This window comes from Cupressus sempervirens, chromosome 5 (assembly GCF_028749045.1).
Source record: "Cupressus sempervirens isolate cs-2001-9-10 chromosome 5, ASM2874904v1, whole genome shotgun sequence".
NCBI lineage: Eukaryota > Viridiplantae > Streptophyta > Pinopsida > Cupressales > Cupressaceae > Cupressus > Cupressus sempervirens.
The window spans coordinates 307,974,476-307,979,325 of record NC_143122.1 but is presented as its reverse complement, the minus strand read 5'-3'; the positions used below and the strand labels follow the sequence as shown (position 1 = coordinate 307,979,325).

The window sequence follows — 4,850 nt, the reverse complement described above, 5'->3', positions numbered from 1 at the left end:
GAAAGACTGCGGGTTTTCCTAGACAGTAACCTGAAGAGAGGTAAAGGCGGGAAGAAGGGCCCCATATGTGGAAAATTTTCTTGCTCGCTCCCTAAATGCAGACAATTCATCGTGGAAAAAATGTGCGAGAAATTTCCACTCTGCTTCCAACATCCCGCATTCAATTTGTTTGCTTGCTCGCTAAATGAGTACAATTCAGCGTGGAATCAACACTGCAAAAAGTTTCCTCTCAACTTTCATATCTCGCCATTTCCACTTCACTCTAGGAGTCATTGATAAATAAGTGGCTTCCCTAATCACCCCCGATACGCTAACAAAATGGTTTCTGCCTATGTTCTCGCGCTTCTTCAAGGAGCTGCTAGAGAGGTTGTTAGAGAACTTCTCTCTAGGCCTGTTGATGCGGGTGTCGATACCCTTCTCTCAGGCTATCAAAAATTGGGACAATGGGTGAGCGAGGGGTTGTTATGCTTGCAACCCTCATCTTCATTTGCAGACTCATACATTCCAAAACTACCCAAACATAGCGTGGGTTTGGAGAATCAAGTAGCGGATTTGAAAAGGTGGTTATTTGAAGATAATTTCAATAAGATCGGAGTGATGGGAATTGCGGGCAGTGGCAAAACAACCTTGGTTGCTGCTCTCTGTAGGGATTCTGATATCCAACGTAAATAGACCATATATTTACTCTTTGAATCAAGTAATCTCGTAAAATGCATTTTTTGGGAGTTGCTCTCAGGAGGGATGCTGAAACCATAAGTTAACCATTTACACACACCCACACAAAAATTCGTGTTGAATCAAGGAATTTTGTTAAATACTTGTTTTTGTATTGTCCGGGCTTTGATAGGAATTAGATCTGAGAAGAGGAGGCTATTTTAATGTTGGCCTATATTTGCCCAAGTGCTGGGCAACCTATTTCGCTGCTAGGTAAAATGTGCATCACTTTAGCAATCGGATGCAGGAACTGTATGTGTTCCATCGCACTCAGATAAGCCTATATTCAAAACATCAATCATACCCACAACCTTAACCATGGTGTGACGAGACAATTTACCTCTGGTTTGTGGCGATCTCTATGTATAGGTTATGTTTCGACCTCCTTTTTAAGTATATAATCTCATGCTTAAGTTAGGGAGCTTCTCTAGCATGGAAATCTTCCTCAGTTAGTCATTCAGGGGAATCCTTTTCCCTTGGTATTTGTTAACTGTTTCTCGTCTGCTATTGATGAGCTCTTCATTGTGTGAACCATCTCCTGTTGACAAGGCTGGATAGTCCTCTTCCATCCTCTCCTCCTCACAGTGCCTGAAAATGATTCATGCCTTAATGTGGTTTCTGGATTCTGTTCTCCTTCCCCTCGATCTGTCTTCGCCTCCTCAAAGTTTCTGAACACCATTCATGCCTCCACCTTTAATGTGAAATCCTCTCCCCTTCCCCTCTTTCTCTTCTGTCTTCATTGAAGTGGTTAGAGGCAATTGAATCCTCAACTTGCTTATGTCAATGCAATCTTCTCCCCCATCTTCTCAATATATCCTCTACCTCTCCTTCTTCTTAAAGAGCTTAACGGCCATTCATATCTCCTCTCTTCCCTTCAATAACCCCCTCCTCTCCTCTTTTACGCGTATGAAGATCATTTATTCATCATCTTGCTTTACTTGGTGTAGTCCTCTCTTCTTCCCCTTAATCTGTACTCTTTTTTGCTCTGCTCTCCTCTTTCTCTTAAGCTATCCTGTTTGGTCACTCCTGTGAAGACATCTGTCCTCCCCTTCTCATCTTTGATCCATCCATTCGAGCCCCTGATCTATCAAGACCTTACTATCAGGTCAAGTGGCCAATATGCGGAATACTTATGCTTAGGATAGCTTTTATTTTCACTGGGAAGTGGGCTTGTCCTCTGATATCAAAATGACAAGTTACAAAATGTTTCCAATGAGGAAGTGGTGTGTTTAGAGCTTCTAGTTTGGTTGGCAAAGTTGCGTGGGGATTTTTAGCCTGGCTACAATCCTACGTTAAACTTTTAGGGAGACTAGAACATAAGACCTGATCTCACTTACTGTAGTATGCTCTTTGTGTTCACACTTGTGTATATTGGTAACATCACCGAATCGTGATTAGACTTGCCCGTCAACCTCTTAATAAAGAAGTCAAATTTCAATATCTTGATCCTAACTTACTTCCCAATGCATTCTAACGACAACAGTAATGGGAGAGTTGAAAGAATTCATATATTGCTGTGGTGATTACGAATCTGCATATGTGCTCAACCCTTGCAATTTATTGGCCACCACATCGCAGAAAAAACTGCCCTTAGTAGGAGAAGAAAAACAACACAAATACGATATAGACTCAATGAATTAGCAATTTAGCAAATAAACTTATTTATGTTTGTTAATTAATTACTAATGAGACCTTACTAATACTTGTCTATCTATTGGAAATGACCCTTGCGTTCTTTTCTGATTTCCCTGACCTTACGTTCTCCATTCTTCTTCTCAGAACGTTTTGGAGACAAGATAATTTTTCAAACAGTTTCACAGCTACCAGATAACAAGACGATTCTTGAGAGCATATGGAAAATGATTACTGGGGATCAACCGTTGCCTGATTCTCAGAGTGAGAGCATTCATGAGGCTCTTCAGGAAATACTCAGGCTTAAGCGAGAAAATATTCTAGTCATATTAGATGATGTGGCGCCAAATGTTAATCTAGAAGAATTGTTGTTTGAAGGAGAGGGATGCAAGATTGTTGTTACAGTCAGGGACAGTGTCAATTCCATACACCTTGATAGCACTCATTATATGTCTTCGCTTGGATAGGAAGATTCTCTATCCCTCTTTTGTTATTGGGCCTTTGGACAAGAAAGCATTCCAGATGGATGGTTCAACAAGAAACCAGTCAAAGAGGTATACCTATGTCTATCTACGTCTCATTTATTGATTTTAGTGAACCTGAAGTCTGCTAAATTTGCCATAATACGACATTATATTTTGCTAGCTGATATTGTGTAGATCTGCTATCCATTCCGTGTTTGCAATTTAAGAAGCTCGGTTCGTTTAGTTCAATATGTGTAGATCTGAAGGCCACTCTTTGAGATTATATTGTGGCTAACTAGTCTATACTAACAGGTAGCAAAAGAATGTCTAGGATTACCACTTGTATTGGAGGTGATTGGACGTTATTTACATAAATACAGTGAAAATGCATATTGGGAATACGCCAAAAGGTAGCTTTCACAAGGAAGACGAATCAATATTAGATCTTATGAAGAGGATGTTCTCAAGCGCCTAGCACTGAGCATAGAAGATCTGGACAATGATACAAAAAAATGCTTTTTGGACCTGATATTGTTTCCTGAAGTTAAAAAAATCCCAGTTGATGCTTTGTTTTATATTTGGATTCATGTTCACAACTTAAGCCTAGAGCATGTGTCGATGATTCTTGTTGATCTCGAAAAAAGAGGGCTCTTGAATTCGGTACAGCTAACTCATAATTCAAGGTGAGTGTCTTCTTTTAGATTCTTTTGTTGAAATTGCATTGAAATATGTAGCAGAAAGATATAGATAGTGATCATCAAGCCGAATGAGTAAATCTCCCATTTCTTCCAGCATGATCTAAATGGAGTTTGGACATATAATCATTTTACTTCAACTCAAAATTTGTAATCATTGAGATGTTGCTACTTCATTTTGAGAACTTGAAACAGATGTCTCACTGAAGATTGAATGCATCTTAACTCTTGCTTTCCCAGCAATTGTGACATATATTCAGTTCAACATAATATGTTGCAGCGTTTGGCTATTTATTGTGCGAAATCTGCGGACAACAACCAAAATGACAAGATATGCAAAAGGTTGATATTATCTCCATTATCTTGCTGGGAAGATCGCTCACATGGAGATATAAAAGCCGCTGAGATTATTGCCATTCGCACAGGTTGATTGCTTTAAATTGGTTTATTGATATTCACAAGTATCAGGCTTCAAGCAAATGAGTGAGGCCCATCAAAATATATATATTCCTTCTTTAAAAGGTTTTGAATACTTTTGCAGGTCCAATGAAAGAGAATAAATGGCCTAAGTTGGAGTTTCCGGAGGCCCGTGCTCTTGTATTGATATTTGATGGAAATGAATATTTCCTTCCACCATTTGTGCAGGAAATGTCTCGGTTGAAAATTCTTATCATAATCAACCAGAAATCCTTAGGGCTAAAATTGACAGCATGTCAACCTTTAGTTCATTGGTTCAACTGAAGAGCCTTCAGCTTGAAAAATTGATTGTCCCTGATCTAGATTATTTTCAATATTTAGGAAATCTCAGGAAGCTCTCACTGAGTCTCTGCAGCACTGATAAGGGACGATTGGACATTGAAGTGTGCTCAAAGCTGCTTAAACTTGAAGAGATTAATATTGACTGCTGTGAGGATATTGAGGAATTTCCTGTTGGTATTTGCAATTTCACTTCACTGAAAACACTGTCTATAACAAATTGCCATCAACTTCGCAAGATTCTTGAGAATCTAGGGAAGCTCGCAGGATCTCTTCAAGTGCTGAGCTTAGTTGCTTGTCTGAATCTCAAAGAACTGCCAGCCTCAATTTATGAACTTGGAAATTTACATTTCCTTGTCAAGGCTTGGAGGCTCTTCCACGTGACTTCAATAAGTTGGAGAGACTCAAAATTCTCAACATGGGTGACTGCAAAAAAATCAAGAAACTTCCTAGAATGGTTAATGGCCTTACGTCTTTGTCAGATGTGATCTGCGACGAGCAATTGAAAAAAGAGTGGTCTCGTTTCCGTGAGTCGATTAATGTGATAATTGCAGAACCAACATTTAGGTTAGAGTTTCTGGACACATAA

The 4,850-nt window shown here is 39.3% G+C and overlaps 1 pseudogene; it reads left to right on the top strand.

Moving 5' to 3' along the window:
- Positions 1–318: 318 nt before the first annotated feature.
- Positions 319–4,850, top strand: LOC149555822 (putative disease resistance protein At5g47280; annotated as a pseudogene).